This window comes from Ovis canadensis, chromosome 16 (assembly GCF_042477335.2).
Source record: "Ovis canadensis isolate MfBH-ARS-UI-01 breed Bighorn chromosome 16, ARS-UI_OviCan_v2, whole genome shotgun sequence".
In the NCBI taxonomy this organism is placed as follows: Eukaryota; Metazoa; Chordata; class Mammalia; order Artiodactyla; family Bovidae; genus Ovis; species Ovis canadensis.
This window is the reverse complement of record NC_091260.1, coordinates 12,311,256-12,331,940: the sequence shown is the minus strand read 5'-3', so window position 1 is coordinate 12,331,940 and position 20,685 is coordinate 12,311,256.

The following is a 20,685-nucleotide window of genomic DNA, read 5'->3' as shown; positions in this document are numbered from 1 at the left end:
GAAATCACTTGGGCCCCACCCGGAAATCACGTGGGCCCCACCCGGAAATCACGTGGGCCCCACGGGGAAGTCACGTGGGCCCCACCTGGAAATCACGTGGGCCCCACCCGGAAATCACGTGGGCCCCACCCGGAAATCACGTGGGCCCCCAGGGGAAATCACGTGGGCCCCACCCGGAAATCACGTGGGCCCCACCCGGAAATCACTTGGGCCCCACCCGGAAATCACGTGGGCCCCACCCGGAAATCACGTGGGCCCCACCCGGAAATCACGTGGGCCCCACCCGGAAATCACGTTGGCCCCACCCGGAAATCACGTGGGCCCCCAGGGGAAATCACGTGGGCCCCACCCGGAAATCACGTGGGCCCCACCCGGAAATCACGTGGGCCCCACCCGGAAATCACGTGGGCCCCACCCGGAAATCACGTGGGCCCCACCCGGAAATCACGTGGGCCCCACCCGGAAATCACGTGGGCCCCACCCGGAAATCACGTGGGCCCCACCCGGAAATCACGTGGGCCCCACCCGGAAATCACGTGGGCCCCACCCGGAAATCACGTGGGCCCCACGGGGAAATCACGTGGGCCCCACCCGGAAATCACGTGGGCCCCACCCGGAAATCACGTGGGCCCCACCCGGAAATCACGTGGGCCCCACCCGGAAATCACGTGGGCCCCACCCGGAAATCACGTGGGCCCCACCCGGAAATCACGTGGGCCTCACCCGGAAATCACGTGGGCCCCACCTGGAAATCACGTGGGGCCCACCCGGAAATCACGTGGGCCCCACCCGGAAATCACGTGGGCCCCACCCGGAAATCACGTGGGCCCCACGGGGAAATCACGTGGGCCCCACCCGGAAATCACGTGGGCCCCACCCGGAAATCACGTGGGCCCCACCCGGAAATCACGTGGGCCCCACCCGGAAATCACGTGGGCCCCACCCGGAAATCACGTGGGCCCCACCCGGAAATCACGTGGGCCCCACCCGGAAATCACGTGGGCCCCACCCGGAAATCACGTGGGCCCCACGGGGAAATCACGTGGGCCCCACCCGGAAATCACGTGGGCCCCACCCGGAAATCACGTGGGCCCCACCCGGAAATCACGTGGGCCCCACCCGGAAATCACGTGGGCCCCACCCGGAAATCACGTGGGCCCCACCCGGAAATCACGTGGGCCCCACGGGGAAATCACGTGGGCCCCACCCGGAAATCACGTGGGGCCCACCCGGAAATCACGTGGGCCCCACCCGGAAATCACGTGGGCCCCACCCGGAAATCACGTGGGCCCCACCCGGAAATCACGTGGGCCCCACCCGGAAATCACGTGGGCCCCACCCGGAAATCACGTGGGGTCCACCCGGAAATCACGTGGGCCCCACCCGGAAATCACGTGTGCCCCACCCGGAAATCACGTGGGCCCCACCCGGAAATCACGTGGGCCCCACCCGGAAATCAGGTGGGCCCCACCCGGAAATCACGTGGGCCCCACGGGGAAATCACGTGGGCCCCACCCGATAATCACGTGGGCCCCACCCGGAAATCACGTGGGCCCCACCCGGAAATCACGTGGGCCCCACCCGGAAATCACGTCGGCCCCACCCGGAAATCACGTGGGCCCCACCCGGAAATCACGTGGGCCCCACCCGGAAATCACGTGGGCCCCACCCGGAAATCACGTGGGCCCCACCCGGAAATCACGTGGGGTCCACCCGGAAATCACGTGGGCCCCACCCGGAAATCACGTGTGCCCCACCCGGAAATCACGTGGGCCCCACCCGGAAATCACGTGGGCCCCACCCGGAAATCACGTGGGCCCCACCCGGAAATCAGGTGGGCCCCACCCGGAAATCACGTGGGCCGAACCGGGAAATCACGTGGGCCCCACCCGATAATCACGTGGGCCCCACCCGGAAATCACGTGGGCCCCACCCGGAAATCACGTGGGCCCCACCCGGAAATCACGTGGGCCCCACCCGGAAATCACGTGGGCCCCACCCGGAAATCACGTGGGCCCCACCCGGAAATCACGTGGGGCCCACCCGGAAATCACGTGGGCCCCACCCGGAAATCACGTGGGCCCCACCCGGAAATCACGTGGGCCCCACCCGGAAATCACGTGGGCCCCACCCTGAAATCACGTGGGCCCCACGGGGAAATCACGTGGGCCCCACCCGGAAATCACGTGGGCCCCACGGGGAAATCACGTGGGCCCCACCCGGAAATCACGTGGGCCCCACCCGGAAATCACGTGGGCCCCACCCGGAAATCACGTGGGCCCCACCCGGAAATCACGTGGGCCCCACCCGGACATCACGTGGGCCCCACGGGGAAATCACGTGGGCCCCACCCGGAAATCACGTGGGCCCCACCCGGAAATCACGTGGGCCCCACGCGGAAATCACGTGGGCCCCCAGGGGAAATCACGTGGGCCCCACCCGGAAATCACGTGGGCCCCACCCGGAAATCACGTGGGCCCCACCCGGAAATCACGTGGGCCCCACCCGGAAATCACGTGGGCCCCACCCGGAAATCATGTGGGCCCCACCCGGAAATCACGTGGGCCCCACCCGGAAATCACGTGGGCCCCACAGGGAAATCACGTGGGCCCCACCCGGAAATCACGTGGGCCCCACCCGGAAATCACGTGGGCCCCACCCGGAAATCACGTGGGCCCCACCCGGAAATCACGTGGGGCCCACCCGGAAATCACGTGGGCCCCACAGGGAAATCACGTGGGCCCCACCCGGAAATCACGTGGGCCCCACCCGGAAATCACGTGGGCCCCACCCGGAAATCACGTGGGCCCCACCCGGAAATCACGTGGGCCCCACCCGGAAATCACGTGGGCCCCACCCGGAAATCACGTGGGCCCCACCCGGAAATCACGTGGGCCACACCCGGAAATCACGTGGGCCCCACCCGGAAATCACGTGGGCCCCACCCGGAAATCACGTGGGCCCCACCCGGAAATCACGTGGGCCCCACCCGGAAATCACGTGGGCCCCACCCGGAAATGACGTGGTCCCCACCCGGAAATCACGTGGGCCCCACCCTGAAATCACGTGGGCCCCACGGGGAAATCACGTGGGCCCCACCCGGAAATCACGTGGGCCCCACCCGGAAATCACGTGGGCCCCACAGGGAAATCACGTGGGCCCCACCCGGAAATCAGGTGGGCCCCACCCGGAAATCACGTGGGCCCCACCCGGAAATCACGTGGGCCCCACCCGGAAATCACGTGGGCCCCACACGGAAATCACGTGGGCCCCACGGGGAAATCACGTGGGCCCCACCCGGAAATCACGTGGGCCCCACCCGGAAATCACGTGGGCCCCACGCGGAAATCACGTGGGCCCCCAGGGGAAATCACGTGGGCCCCACCCGGAAATCACGTGGGCCCCACCCGGAAATCACGTGGGCCCCACCCGGAAAACACGTGGGCCCCACCCGGAAATCACGTTGGCCCCACCCGGAAATCACGTGGGCCCCACCCGGAAATCACGAGGGCCCCACCCGGAAATCACGTGGGCCCCACCTGGAAATCAGGTGGGCCCCACCAGGAAATCACGTGGGCCCCACCCGGAAATCACGTGGGCCCCACCCGGAAATCACGTGGGCCCCACCCGGAAATCACGTGTGCCCCACGGGGAAATCACGTGGGCCCCACCCGGAAATCACGTGGGCCCCACCCGGAAATCACGTGGGCCCCACCCGGAAATCACGTGGGCCCCACCCGGAAATCACGTGGGCCCCACCCGGAAATCACGTGGGCCCCACCCGGAAATCACGTGGGCCCCACCCGGAAATCACGTGGGCCCCACCCGGAAATCACGTGGGCCCCCAGGGGAAATCACGTGGGCCCCACCCGGAAATCACGTGGGCCCCACCCGGAAATCACGTGGGGCCCACCCGGAAATCACGTGGGCCCCACGGGGAAATCACGTGGGCCCCACCCGGAAATCACGTGGGCCCCACCCGGAAATCACTTGGGGCCCACCCGGAAATCACGTGGGGCCCACCCGGAAATCACGTGGGCCCCACGGGGAAATCACGTGGGCCCCACCCGGAAATCACGTGGGCCCCACCCGGAAATCACGCGGGCCCCACCCGGAAATCACGTGGGCCCCACCAGGAAATCACGTGGGCCCCACCCGGAAATCACGTGGGCCCCACCCGGAAATCACGTGGGCCCCACCCGGAAATCCCGTGGGCCCCCAGGGGAAATCACGTGGGCCCCACCCGGAAATTACGTGGGCCCCACCCGGAAATCACGTGGGCCCCACCCGGAAATCACGTGGGCCCCACCCGGAAATCACGTGGGCCCCACGGGGAAATCACGTGGGCCCCACCCGGAAATCACTAGGGCCCCACCCGGAAATCACGTGGGCCCCACCCGGAAATCACGTGGGGCCCACCCGGAAATCACGTGGGGCCCACCCGGAAATCCCGTGGGCCCCCAGGGGAAATCACGTGGGCCCCACCCGGAAATCACATGGGCCCCACCCGGAAATCACGCGGGCCCCACCCGGAAATCACTAGGGCCCCACCCGGAAATCACGTGGGCCCCACCCGGAAATCACGTGGGGCCCACCCGGAAATCACGTGGGCCCCACCCGGAAATCACGTGGGCCCCACCCGGAAATCACGTGGGCCCCACGGGGAAATCACGTGGGCCCCACCCGGAAAACACGTGGGCCCCACCCGGAAATCACGTGGGCCCCACGGGGAAATCACGTGGGCCCCCAGGGGAAATCACGTGGGCCCCACCCGGAAATCACGTGGGCCCCACCCGGAAATCACGTGGGCCCCACCCGGAAATCACGTGGGCCCCACCCGGAAATCACGTGGGCCCCACCCGGAAATCACGTGGGCCCCACCCGGAAATCACGTGGGCACCACCCGGAAATCACGTGGGCCCCACCCGGAAATCACGTGGGCCCCACCCGGAAATCACGTGGGCCCCACCCGGAAATCACGTGGGCCCCACCCGGAAATCACGTGGGCCCCACCCGGAAATCACGTGGGCCCCACCCGGAAATGACGTGGGCCCCACCCGGAAATCACGAGGGCCCCACGGGGAAATCACGTGGGCCCCACCCGGAAATCACGTGGGCCCCACCCGGAAATCACGTGGGCCCCACCCGGAAATCACGTGGGCCCCACCCGGAAATCACGTGGGCCCCACACGGAAATCACGTGGGCCCCACGGGGAAATCCCGTGGGCCCCCAGGGGAAATCACGTGGGCCCCACCCGGAAATCACGTGGGCCCCACCCGGAAATCACGTGGGCCCCACGGGGAAATCACGTGGGCCCCACCCGGAAATCACGTGGGCCCCACCCGGAAATCACGTGGGCCCCACGGGGAAATCACGTGGGCCCCACCCGGAAATCACGTGTGCCCCACCCGGAAATCACGTGGGCCCCACCCGGAAATCACGTGGGCCCCACCCGTAAATCACGTGGGCCCCACCCGGAAATCACGTGGGCCCCACCCTGAAATCACGTGGGCCCCACGGGGAAATCACGTGGGCCCCACCCGGAAATCACGTGGGCCCCACCCGGAAATCACGTGGGCCCCACCCGTAAATCACGTGGGCCCCCAGGGGAAATCACGTGGGCCCCACCCGGAAATCACGTGGGCCCCACCCGGAAATCACGTGGGCCCCACCCGGAAATCACGTGGGCCCCACCCGGAAATCACGTGGGCCCCACCCGGAAATCACGTGGGGCCCACCCGGAAATCACGTGGGCCCCACCCGGAAATCACGTGGGCCCCACCCGGAAATCACGTGGGGCCCACCCGGAAATCACGTGGGCCCCACCCGGAAATCACGTGGGCCCCACCCGGAAATCACGTGGGCCCCACCCGGAAATCACGTGGGCCCCACCCGGAAATCACGTGGGCCCCACCGCGAAATCACGGGGGCCCCACCCGGAAATCACGTGGGCCACACCCGGAAATCACGTGGGCCCCACCTGGAAATCACGTGGGCCCCACGGGGAAATCACGTGGGCCCCACGGGGAAATCACGTGGGCCCCACCCGTAAATCACGTGGGCCCCCAGGGGAAATCACGTGGGCCCCACCCGGAAATCACGTGGGCCCCACCCGGAAATCACGTGGGCCCCACCCGGAAATCACGTGGGCCCCACCCGGAAATCACGTGGGCCCCCAGGGGAAATCACGTGGGCCCCACCCGGAAATCACGTGGGCCCCACCCGGAAATCACGTGGGCCCCACCCGGAAATCACGTGGGCCCCACCCGGAAATCACGTGGGCCCCACCCGGAAATCACGTGGGCCCCACCCGGAAATCACGTGGGCCCCACCCGGAAATCACGTGGGCTCCACCCGGAAATCACGTGGGGCCCACCCGGAAATCACGTGGGCCCCACCCGGAAATCACGTGGGCCCCACGGGGAAATCACGTGGGCCCCACCCGGAAATCACGTGGGCCCCACCCGGAAATCACGTGGGCCCCACGGGGAAATCCCGTGGGCCCCCAGGGGAAATCACGTGGGCCCCACCCGGAAATCACGTGGGCCCCATCCGGAAATCACGTGGGCCCCCAGGGGAAATCACGTGGGCCCCACCAGGAAATCACGTGGGCCCCACCCGGAAATCACGTGGGCCCCACCCGGAAATCACGTGGGCCCCACCCGGAAATCACGTGGGCCCCACCCGGAAATTTCGTGGGCCCCACGCGGAAATCACGTGGGCCCCACCCGGAAATCACGTGGGCCCCACCCGGAAATCACGTGGGCCCCACCCGGAAATCACGTGGGCCCCACCTGGAAATCACGTGGGCCCCACCCTGAAATCACGTGGGCCCCACCCGGAAATCACGTGGGCCCCACCCGGAAATCACGTGGGCCCCACCCGGAAATCACGTGGGCCCCACGGGGAAATCACGTGGGCCCCACCCGGAAATCACGTGGGCCCCACCCGGAAATCACGTGGGCCCCACCCGGAAATCACGTGGGCCCCACCCGGAAATCACGTGGGCCCCACCCGGAAATCACGTGGGCCCCACCCGGAAATCACGTGGGCCCCCAGGGGAAATCACGTGGGCCCCACCCGGAAATCACGTGGGCCCCACCCGGAAATCACGTGGGCCCAACCCGGAAATCACGTGTGCCTCACCCGGAAATCACGTGGGCCCCACCCGGAAATCACGTGGGCCCCACCCGGAAATCACGTGGGCCCCACCCGGAAATCACGTGGGCCCCACCCGGAAATCACGTGTGCCCCACCCGGAAATCACGTGGGCCCCACCCGGAAATCACGTGGGCCCCACGGGGAAATCACGTGGGCCCCACCCGGAAATCACGTGGGCCCCACCCGGAAATCACGGGGGCCCCACCCGGAAATCACGTGGGCCCCACCCGGAAATCACGTGGGCATCACGGGGAAATCACGTGGGCCCCCAGGGGAAATCACGAGGGCCCCACCCGGAAATCACGTGTGCCCCACCCGGAAATCACGTGGGCCCCACCCGGAAATCACGTGGGCCCCACCCGGAAATCTCGTGGGCCCCACGGGGAAATCACGTGGTCCCCACCCGGAAATCACGTGTGCCCCACCCGGAAATCACGTGGGCCCCACCTGGAAATCACGTGGGCCCCACGAGGAAATCACGTGGGCCCCACCTGGAAATCACGTGGGCCCCACCCGGAAATCACGTGGGCCCCACCCGGAAATCACGTGGGCCCCACCCGGAAATCACGTTGGCCCCACCCGGAAATCACGTGGGCCCCCAGGGGAAATCACGTGGGCCCCACCCGGAAATCACGTGGGCCCCACCCGGAAATCACGTGGGCCCCACCCGGAAATCACGTGGGCCCCACCCGGAAATCACGTGGGCCCCACCCGGAAATCACGTTTGCCCCACCCGGAAATCACGTGGGCCCCGCCCGGAAATCACGTGGGCCCCACGCGGAAATCACGTGGGCCCCCACCCGGAAATCACGTGGGCCCCACCCGGACATCACGTGGGCCCCACGGGGAAATCACGTGGGCCCCCAGGGGAAATCACGGGGGCCCCACCCGGAAATCACGTGGGCCCCACCCGGAAATCACGTGGGCCCCACCCGGAAATCACGTGGGCCCCACCCGGAAATCACGTGGGCCCCACCCGGAACTCACGTGGGCCCCACCCGGAAATCACGTGGGCCCCACCCGGAAATCACGTGGGCCCCACCCGGAAATCACATTTGCCCCACCCGGAAATCACGTGGGCCCCGCCCGGAAATCACGTGGGCCCCGCCCGGAAATCACGTGGGCCCCACCCGGAAATCACGTGGGCCCCACCCGGAAATCACGTTGGGCCCCCCCGGAAATCACGTGGGCCCCCAGGGGAAATCACGTGGGCCCCACCCGGAAATCACGTGGGCCCCACCCGGAAATCACGTGAGCCCCACCCGGAAATCACGTGGGCCCCACGGGGAAATCACGTGGGCCCCACCTGTAAATCACGTGGGCCCCACCCGGAAATCACGTGGGCCCCACCCGGAAATCACGTGGGCCCCCAGGGGAAATCACGTGGGCCCCACCCGGAAATCACGTGGGCCCCACCCGGAAATCACTTGGGCCCCACCCGGAAATCACGTGGGCCCCACCCGGAAATCACGTGGGCCCCACGGGGAAGTCACGTGGGCCCCACCTGGAAATCACGTGGGCCCCACCCGGAAATCACGTGGGCCCCACCCGGAAATCACGTGGGCCCCCAGGGGAAATCACGTGGGCCCCACCCGGAAATCACGTGGGCCCCACCCGGAAATCACTTGGGCCCCACCCGGAAATCACGTGGGCCCCACCCGGAAATCACGTGAGCCCCACCCGGAAATCACGTGGGCCCCACGGGGAAATCACGTGGGCCCCACCTGTAAATCACGTGGGCCCCACCCGGAAATCACGTGGGCCCCACCCGGAAATCACGTGGGCCCCCAGGGGAAATCACGTGGGCCCCACCCGGAAATCACGTGGGCCCCACCCGGAAATCACTTGGGCCCCACCCGGAAATCACGTGGGCCCCACCCGGAAATCACGTGAGCCCCACCCGGAAATCACGTGGGCCCCACGGGGAAATCACGTGGGCCCCACCTGTAAATCACGTGGGCCCCACCCGGAAATCACGTGGGCCCCACCCGGAAATCACGTGGGCCCCCAGGGGAAATCACGTGGGCCCCACCCGGAAATCACGTGGGCCCCACCCGGAAATCACTTGGGCCCCACCCGGAAATCACGTGGGCCCCACCCGGAAATCACGTGGGCCCCACGGGGAAGTCACGTGGGCCCCACCTGGAAATCACGTGGGCCCCACCCGGAAATCACGTGGGCCCCACCCGGAAATCACGTGGGCCCCCAGGGGAAATCACGTGGGCCCCACCCGGAAATCACGTGGGCCCCACCCGGAAATCACTTGGGCCCCACCCGGAAATCACGTGGGCCCCACCCGGAAATCACGTGGGCCCCACCCGGAAATCACGTGGGCCCCACCCGGAAATCACGTTGGCCCCACCCGGAAATCACGTGGGCCCCCAGGGGAAATCACGTGGGCCCCACCCGGAAATCACGTGGGCCCCACCCGGAAATCACGTGGGCCCCACCCGGAAATCACGTGGGCCCCACCCGGAAATCACGTGGGCCCCACCCGGAAATCACGTGGGCCCCACCCGGAAATCACGTGGGCCCCACCCGGAAATCACGTGGGCCCCACCCGGAAATCACGTGGGCCCCACCCGGAAATCACGTGGGCCCCACGGGGAAATCACGTGGGCCCCACCCGGAAATCACGTGGGCCCCACCCGGAAATCACGTGGGCCCCACCCGGAAATCACGTGGGCCCCACCCGGAAATCACGTGGGCCCCACCCGGAAATCACGTGGGCCCCACCCGGAAATCACGTGGGCCCCACCCGGAAATCACGTGGGCCCCACCCGGAAATCACGTGGGGCCCACCCGGAAATCACGTGGGCCCCACCCGGAAATCACGTGGGCCCCACCCGGAAATCACGTGGGCCCCACGGGGAAATCACGTGGGCCCCACCCGGAAATCACGTGGGCCCCACCCGGAAATCACGTGGGCCCCACCCGGAAATCACGTGGGCCCCACCCGGAAATCACGTGGGCCCCACCCGGAAATCACGTGGGCCCCACCCGGAAATCACGTGGGCCCCACCCGGAAATCACGTGGGCCCCACCCGGAAATCACGTGGGCCCCACGGGGAAATCACGTGGGCCCCACCCGGAAATCACGTGGGCCCCACCCGGAAATCACGTGGGCCCCACCCGGAAATCACGTGGGCCCCACCCGGAAATCACGTGGGCCCCACCCGGAAATCACGTGGGCCCCACCCGGAAATCACGTGGGCCCCACGGGGAAATCACGTGGGCCCCACCCGGAAATCACGTGGGGCCCACCCGGAAATCACGTGGGCCCCACCCGGAAATCACGTGGGCCCCACCCGGAAATCACGTGGGCCCCACCCGGAAATCACGTGGGCCCCACGGGGAAATCACGTGGGCCCCACCCGGAAATCACGTGGGGTCCACCCGGAAATCACGTGGGCCCCACCCGGAAATCACGTGTGCCCCACCCGGAAATCACGTGGGCCCCACCCGGAAATCACGTGGGCCCCACCCGGAAATCAGGTGGGCCCACCCGGAAATCACGTGGGCCCCACGGGGAAATCACGTGGGCCCCACCCGATAATCACGTGGGCCCCACCCGGAAATCACGTGGGCCCCACCCGGAAATCACGTGGGCCCCACCCGGAAATCACGTCGGCCCCACCCGGAAATCACGTGGGCCCCACCCGGAAATCACGTGGGCCCCACCCGGAAATCACGTGGGCCCCACCCGGAAATCACGTGGGCCCCACCCGGAAATCACGTGGGGTCCACCCGGAAATCACGTGGGCCCCACCCGGAAATCACGTGTGCCCCACCCGGAAATCACGTGGGCCCCACCCGGAAATCACGCGGGCCCCACCCGGAAATCACGTGGGCCCCACCCGGAAATCAGGTGGGCCCCACCCGGAAATCACGTGGGCCGAACGGGGAAATCACGTGGGCCCCACCCGATAATCACGTGGGCCCCACCCGGAAATCACGTGGGCCCCACCCGGAAATCACGTGGGCCCCACCCGGAAATCACGTGGGCCCCACCCGGAAATCACGTGGGCCCCACCCGGAAATCACGTGGGCCCCACCCGGAAATCACGTGGGGCCCACCCGGAAATCACGTGGGCCCCACCCGGAAATCACGTGGGCCCCACCCGGAAATCACGTGGGCCCCCAGGGGAAATCACGTGGGCCCCACCCGGAAATCACGTGGGCCCCACCCGGACATCACGTGGGCCCCACGGGGAAATCACGTGGGCCCCACCCGGAAATCACGTGGGCCCCACCCGGAAATCACGTGGGCCCCACGCGGAAATCACGTGGGCCCCCAGGGGAAATCACGTGGGCCCCACCCGGAAATCACGTGGGCCCCACCCGGAAATCACGTGGGCCCCACCCGGAAATCACGTGGGCCCCACCCGGAAATCACGTGGGCCCCACCCGGAAATCACGTGGGCCCCACCCGGAAATCACGTGGGCCCCACAGGGAAATCACGTGGGCCCCACCCGGAAATCACGTGGGCCCCACCCGGAAATCACGTGGGCCCCACCCGGAAATCACGTGGGCCCCACCCGGAAATCACGTGGGGCCCACCCGGAAATCACGTGGGCCCCACAGGGAAATCACGTGGGCCCCACCCGGAAATCAGGTGGGCCCCACCCGGAAATCACGTGGGCCCCACCCGGAAATCACGTGGGCCCCCCCGGAAATCACGAGGGCCCCACGGGGAAATCACGTGGGCCCCACCCGGAAATCACGTGGGCCCCACCCGGAAATCAAGTGGGCCCCACCCGGAAATCACGTGGGCCCCACCCGGAAATCACGTGGGCCCCAGGGGAAATCACGTGGGCCCCACCCGGAAATCACGTGGGCCCCACCCGGAAATCACGTGGGGCCCACCCGGAAATCACGTGGGCCCCACAGGGAAATCACGTGGGCCTCACCCGGAAATCAGGTGGGCCCCACCCGGAAATCACGTGGGCCCCACCCGGAAATCACGTGGGCCCCCCCGGAAATCACGAGGGCCCCACGGGGAAATCACGTGGGCCCCACCCGGAAATCACGTGGGCCCCACCCGGAAATCACGTGGGCCCCACCCGGAAATCACGTGGGCCCCACCCGGAAATCACGTGGGCCCCCAGGGGAAATCACGTGGGCCCCACCCGGAAATCACGTGGGCCCCACCCGGAAATCACGTGGGCCCCACCCGGAAATCACGTGGGCCCCACCCGGAAATCACGTGGGCCCCACCCGGAAATCACGTGGGCCCCACCCTGAAATCACGTGGGCCCCACGGGGAAATCACGTGGGCCCCACCCGGAAATCACGTGGGCCCCACCCGGAAATCACGTGGGCCCCACCCGGAAATCACGTGGGCCCCACCCGGAAATCACGTGGGCCCCACGGGGAAATCACGTGGGCCCCACCCGGAAATCACGTGGGCCCCACGGGGAAATCACGTGGGCCCCCAGGGGAAATCACGTGGGCCCCACCCGGAAATCTCGTGGGCCCCACCCGGAAATCACGTGGGCCCCACCCGGAAATCACGTGGGGCCCACCCGGAAATCACGTGGGCCCCACCCGGAAATCACGTGGGCCCCACCCGGAAATCACGTGGGCCCCACCCGGAAATCACGTGGGCCCCACCCGGAAATCACGTGGGCCCCACCCGGAAATCACGTGGGCCCCACCCGGAAATCACGTGGGCCCCACGGGGAAATCACGTGGGCCCCACCCGGAAATCACGTGGGCCCCACCCGGAAATCACGTGGGCCCCACGCGGAAATCACGTGGGCCCCCATGGGAAATCACGTGGGCCCCACCCGGAAATCACGTGGGCCCCACCCGGAAATCACGTGGGCCCCACCCGGAAAACACGTGGGCCCCACCCGGAAATCACGTTGGCCCCACCCGGAAATCACGTGGGCCCCACCCGGAAATCACGAGGGCCCCACCCGGAAATCACGTGGGCCCCACCCGGAAATCAGGTGGGCCCCACCAGGAAATCACGTGGGCCCCACCCGGAAATCACGTGGGCCCCACCCGGAAATCACGTGGGCCCCACCCGGAAATCACGTGTGCCCCACGGGGAAATCACGTGGGCCCCACCCGGAAATCACGTGGGCCCCACCCGGAAATCACGTGGGCCCCACCCGGAAATCACGTGGGCCCCACCCGGAAATCACGTGGGCCCCACCCGGAAATCACGTGGGCCCCACCCGGAAATCACGTGGGCCCCACCCGGAAATCACGTGGGCCCCCAGGGGAAATCACGTGGGCCCCACCCGGAAATCACGTGGGCCCCACCCGGAAATCACGTGGGGCCCACCCGGAAATCACGTGGGCCCCACGGGGAAATCACGTGGGCCCCACCCGGAAATCACGTGGGCCCCACCCGGAAATCACTTGGGGCCCACCCGGAAACCACGTGGGGCCCACCCGGAAATCACGTGGGCCCCACGGGGAAATCACGTGGGCCCCACCCGGAAATCACGTGGGCCCCACCCGGAAATCACGTGGGCCCCACCCGGAAATCACGTGGGCCCCACCAGGAAATCACGTGGGCCCCACCCGGAAATCACGTGGGCCCCACCCGGAAATCACGTGGGCCCCACCCGGAAATCCCGTGGGCCCCCAGGGGAAATCACGTGGGCCCCACCCGGAAATCACGTGGGCCCCACCCGGATATCACGTGGGGCCCACCCGGAAATCACGTGGGCCCCACGGGGAAATCACGTGGGCCCCGCCCGGAAATCACGTGGGCCCCACCCGGAAATCACGTGGGCCCCACCCGGAAATCACGTGGGCCCCACCCGGAAATCACGTGGGCCCCACGGGGAAATCACGTGGGACCCACCCGGAAATCACGTGGGCCCCACCCGGAAATCACGTGGGCCCCACCCGGAAATCACGTGGGCCCCACCCGGAAATCACGTGGGCCCCACCCGGAAATCACGTGGGCCCCACCCGGAAATCACGTGTGGCCCACCCGGAAATCACGTGGGCCCCACCCGGAAATCACGTGGGCCCCACCCGGAAATCACGTGGGCCCCACCCGGAAATCACGTGGGCCCCACCCGGAAATGACGTGGTCCCCACCCGGAAATCACGTGGGCCCCACCCTGAAATCACGTGGGCCCCACGGGGAAATCACGTGGGCCCCACCCGGAAATCACGTGGGCCCCACCCGGAAATCACGTGGGCCCCACCCGGAAATCACGTGGGCCCCACCCGGAAATCACGTGGGCCCCACGGGGAAATCACGTGGGCCCCACCCGGAAATCACGTGGGCCCCACGGGGAAATCACGTGGGCCCCCAGGGGAAATCACGTGGGCCCCACCCGGAAATCTCGTGGGCCCCACCCGGAAATCACGTGGGCCCCACCCGGAAATCACGTGGGCCCCACCCGGAAATCACGTGGGGCCCACCCGGATTCACGTGGGCCCCACCCGGAAATCACGTGGGCCCCACCCGGAAATCACGTGGGCCCCACCCGGAAATCACATGGGCCCCACCCGGAAATCACGTGGGCCCCACCCGGAAATCACGTGGGCCCCACCCGGAAATCACGTGGGCCCCACCCGGAAATCACGTGGGCCCCACCCGGAAATCACGTGGGCCCCACCCGGAAATCACGTGGGCCCCACCCGGAAATCACGTGGGCCCCACGCGGAAATCACGTGGGCCCCCAGGGGAAATCACGTGGGCCCCACCCGGAAATCACGTGGGCCCCACCCGGAAATCACGTGGGCCCCACCCGGAAATCACGTGGGCCCCACCCGGAAATCACGTGGGCCCCACCCGGAAATCACGTGGGCCCCACCCGGAAATCACGTGTGCCCCACGGGGAAATCACGTGGGCCCCACCCGGAAATCACGTGGGCCCCACCCGGAAATCACGTGGGCCCCACCCGGAAATCACGTGGGCCCCACCCGGAAATCACGTGGGCCCCACCCGGAAATCACGTGGGCCCCACCCGGAAATCACGTGGGCCCCACCCGGAAATCACGTGGGCCCCACCCGGAAATCACGTGGGCCCCACGGGGAAATCACGTGGGCCCCACCCGGAAATCACGTTTGCCCCACCCGGAAATCACGTGGGCCCCACCCGGAAATCACGTGGGCCCCACCCGGAAATCACGTGGGCCCCACCCGGAAATCACGTGGGCCCCACCCAGAAATCACGTGGGCCCCACCCGGAAATCACGTGGGCCCCACCCGGAAATCACGTGGGCCCCACCCGGAAATCACGTGGGCCCCACGGGGAAATCCCGTGGGCCCCCAGGGGAAATCACGTGGGCCCCACCCGGAAATCACGTGGGCCCCACCCGGAAATCACGTGGGCCCCCAGGGGAAATCACGTGGGCCCCACCCGGAAATCACGTGGGCCCCACCCGGAAATCACGTGGGCCCCACCCGGAAATCACGTGGGGCCCACCCGGATATCACGTGGGCCCCACGGGGAAATCACGTGGGCCCCCAGGGGAAATCACGTGGGCCCCCAGGGGAAATCACGTGGGCCCCACCCGGAAATCACGTGGGCCCCACCCGGAAATCACGTGGGCCCCACCCGGAAATCACGTGGGCCCCACCCGGAGATCACGTGGGCCCCACCCGGAGATCACGTGGGCACCACCCGGAGATCACGTGGGCCCCACCCGGAAATCACGTGGGCCCCACCCGGAAATCACGTGGGCCCCACCCGGAAATCACGTGGGCCCCACCCGGAAATCACGTGGGCCCCACCCGGAAATCACGTGGGCCCCACCCGGAAATCACGTGGGCCCCACCCGGAAATGACGTGGGCCCCACCCGGAAATCACGAGGGCACCACGGGGAAATCACGTGGGCCCCACCCGGAAATCACGTGGGCCCCACCCGGAAATCACGTGGGCCCCACCCGGAAATCACGTGGGCCCAACCCGGAAATCACGTGGGCCCCACACGGAAATCACGTGGGCCCCACGGGGAAATCCCGTGGGCCCCCAGGGGAAATCACGTGGGCCCCACCCGGAAATCACGAGGGCCCCACCCGGAAATCACGTGGGCCCCACGGGGAAATCACGTGGGCCCCACCCGGAAATCACGTGGGCCCCACCCGGAAATCACGTGGGCCCCACGGGGAAATCACGTGGGCCCCACCCGGAAATCACGTGTGCCCCACCCGGAAATCACGTGGGCCCCACCCGGAAATCACGTGGGCCCCACCCGGAAATCACGTGGGCCCCACGGGGAAATCACGTGGGCCCCACCCGGAAATCACGTGGGCCCCACCCGGAAATCACGTGGGCCCCACCCGGAAATCACGTGGGCCCCACCCGGAAATCACGTGGGCCCCACCCGTAAATCACGTGGGCCCCCAGGGGAAATCACGTGGGCCCCACCCGGAAATCACGTGGGCCCCACCCGGAAATCACGTGCGCCCCACCCGGAAATCACGTGCGCCCCACCCGGAAATCACGTGCGCCCCACCCGGAAATCACGTGGGCCCCACCCGGAAATCACGTGGGCCCCACCCGGAAATCACGTGGGCCCCACCCGGAAATCACGTGGGGCCCACCCGGAAATCACGTGGGCCCCACCCGGAAATCACGTGGGCCCCACCCGGAAATCACGTGGGCCCCACCCGGAAATCACGTGGGCCCCACGGGGAAATCACGTGGGCCCCCAGGGGAAATCACGTGGGCCCCACCCGGAAATCACGTGGGCCCCACCCGGAAATCACGTGGGCCCCACCCGGAAATCACGTGGGCCCCACCCGGAAATCACGTGGGCCCCACCCGGAAATCACGTGGGCCCCACCCGGAAATCACGTGGGCCCCACCCGGAAATCACGTGGGCCCCACCCGGAAATCACGTGGGGCCCACCCGGAACTCACGTGGGCCCCACGGGGAAATCACGTGGGCCCCACCCGGAAATCACGTGGGCCACACCCGGAAATCACGTGGGCCCCACCCGGAAATCACGTGGGCCCCACCCGGAAATCACGTTGGCCCCACCCGGAAATCACGTGGGCCCCACCCGGAAATCACGTGGGCCACACGGGGAAATCACGTGGGCCCCACCCGGAAATCACGTGGGCCCCACCCGGAAATCACGTGGGCCCCACCCGGAAATCACGTGGGCCCCACCCGGAAATCACGTGGGCCCCACCCGGAAATCACGTGGGCCCCCAGGGGAAATCACGTGGGCCCCACCCGGAAATCACGTGGGCCCCACCCGGAAATCACGTGGGCCCCCAGGGGAAATCACGTGGGCCCCACCCGGAAATCACGTGGGCCCCACCCGGAAATCACGTGGGCCCCACCCGGAAATCACGTGGGCCCCACCCGGAAATCACGTGGGCCCCACCCGGACATCACGTGGGCCCCACCCGGAAATCACGTGGGCCCCACCCGGAAATCACGTGGGCCCCACCCGGAAATCACGTGGGCCCCACCCGGAAATCACGTGGGCCCCACCCGGAAATCACGTGGGCCCCACCCGGAAATCACGTGGGCCCCACGGGGAAATCACGTGGGCCCCACCCGGAAATCACGTGGGCCCCACCCGGAAATCACGTGGGCCCCACCCGGAAATCACGTGGGCCCCACCCGGAAATCACGTGGGCCCCACCCGGAAATCACGTGGGCCCCACCCGGAAATGACGTGGGCCCCACCCGGAAATCACGAGGGCACCACGGGGAAATCACGTGGGCCCCACCCGGAAATCACGTGGGCCCCACCCGGAAATCACGTGGGCCCCACCCGGAAATCACGTGGGCCCAACCCGGAAATCACGTGGGCCCCACACGGAAATCACGTGGGCCCCACGGGGAAATCCCGTGGGCCCCCAGGGGAAATCACGTGGGCCCCACCCGGAAATCACGAGGGCCCCACCCGGAAATCACGTGGGCCCCACGGGGAAATCACGTGGGCCCCACCCGGAAATCACGTGGGCCCCACCCGGAAATCACGTGGGCCCCACGGGGAAATCACGTGGGCCCCACCCGGAAATCACGTGTGCCCCACCCGGAAATCACGTGGGCCCCACCCGGAAATCACGTGGGCCCCACCCGGAAATCACGTGGGCCCCACGGGGAAATCACGTGGGCCCCACCCGGAAATCACGTGGGCCCCACCCGGAAATCACGTGGGCCCCACCCGGAAATCACGTGGGCCCCACCCGGAAATCACGTGGGCCCCACCCGTAAATCACGTGGGCCCCCAGGGGAAATCACGTGGGCCCCACCCGGAAATCACGTGGGCCCCACCCGGAAATCACGTGCGCCCCACCCGGAAATCACGTGGGCCCCACCCGGAAATCACGTGCGCCCCACCCGGAAATCACGTGGGCCCCACCCGGAAATCACGTGGGCCCCACCCGGAAATCACGTGGGCCCCACCCGGAAATCACGTGGGGCCCACCCGGAAATCACGTGGGCCCCACCCGGAAATCACGTGGGCCCCACCCGGAAATCACGTGGGCCCCACCCGGAAATCACGTGGGCCCCACGGGGAAATCACGTGGGCCCCCAGGGGAAATCACGTGGGCCCCACCCGGAAATCACGTGGGCCCCACCCGGAAATCACGTGGGCCCCACCCGGAAATCACGTGGGCCCCACCCGGAAATCACGTGGGCCCCACCCGGAAATCACGTGGGCCCCACCCGGAAATCACGTGGGCCCCACCCGGAAATCACGTGGGCCCCACCCGGAAATCACGTGGGGCCCACCCGGAAATCACGTGGGCCCCACGGGGAAATCACGTGGGCCCCACCCGGAAATCACGTGGGCCACACCCGGAAATCACGTGGGCCCCACCCGGAAATCACGTGGGCCCCACCCGGAAATCACGTTGGCCCCACCCGGAAATCACGTGGGCCCAACCCGGAAATCACGTGGGCCACACGGGGAAATCACGTGGGCCCCACCCGGAAATCACGTGGGCCCCACCCGGAAATCACGTGGGCCCCACCCGGAAATCACGTGGGCCCCACCCGGAAATCACGTGGGCCCCACCCGGAAATCACGTGGGCCCCCAGGGGAAATCACGTGGGCCCCACCCGGAAATCACGTGGGCCCCACCCGGAAATCACGTGGGCCCCCAGGGGAAATCACGTGGGCCCCACCCGGAAATCACGTGGGCCCCACCCGGAAATCACGTGGGCCCCACCCGGAAATCACGTGGGCCCCACCCGGACATCACGTGGGCCCCACCCGGAAATCACGTGGGCCCCACCCGGAAATCACGTGGGCCCCACCCGGAAATCACGTGGGCCCCACCCGGAAATCACGTGGGCCCCACCCGGAAATCACGTGGGCCCCACCCGGAAATCACGTGGGCCCCACGGGGAAATCACGTGGGCCCCACCCGGAAATCACGTGGGCCCCACCCGGAAATCACGTGGGCCCCACCCGGAAATCACGTGGGCCCCACCCGGAAATCACGTGGGCCCCACCCGGAAATCACGTGGGCCCCACCCGGAAATCACGTGGGCCCCACGGGGAAATCACCTGGGCCCCACCCGGAAATCACGTGGGCCCCACCCGGAAATCACGTGGGCCCCACCCGGAAATCACGTGGTCCCCACCCGGAAATCACGTGGGCCCCCAGGGGAAATCACGTGGGCCCCACCCGGAAATCACGTGGGCCCCACCCGGAAATCACGTGGGCCCCACGGGGAAATCACGTGGGCCCCACCCGGAAATCACGTGTGCCCGACCCGGAAATCACGTGGGCCCCACCCGGAAATCACGTGGGCCCCACCCGGAAATCACGTGGGCCCCACCCGGAAATCACGTGGGCCCCACCCGGAAATCACGTGGGCCCCACACGGAAATCACGTGTGCCCCACCCGGAAATCACGTGGGCCCCACCCGGAAATCACGTGGGCCCCACGGGGAAATCACGTGGGCCCCACCCGGAAATCACGTGGGCCCCACCCGGAAATCACGTGGGCCCCACCCGGAAATCACGTGGGCCCCACCCGGAAATCACGTGGGCCCCACCCGGAAATCACGTGGGCCCCACGGGGAAATCACGTGGGCCCCACCCGGAAATCACGTGGGCCCCACCCGGAAATCACGTGGGGCCCACCCGGAAATCACGTGGGCCCCACCCGGAAATCACGTGGGCCCCACGGGGAAATCACGTGGGACCCACCCGGAAAACACGTGGGCCCCACCCGGAAATCACGTGGGCCCCACGGGGAAATCACGTGGGCCCCCAGGGGAAATCACGTGGGCCCCACCCGGAAATCACGTGGGCCCCACGGGGAAATCACGTGGGCCCCACCCGGAAATCACGTGGGCCCCACCCGGAAATCACGTGGGCCCGACCCGGAAATCACGTGGGCCCCACCCGGAAATCACATGGGCCCCACCCGGAAATCACGTGGGCCCCACCCGGAAATCACGTGGGCCCCACCCGGAAATCACGTGGGCCCCACCCGGAAATGACGTGGGCCCCACCCGGAAATCACGTGGGCCCCACGGGGAAATCACGTGGGCCCCACCCGGAAATCATGTGGGCCCCACCCGGAAATCACGTGGGCCCCACCCGGAAATCACG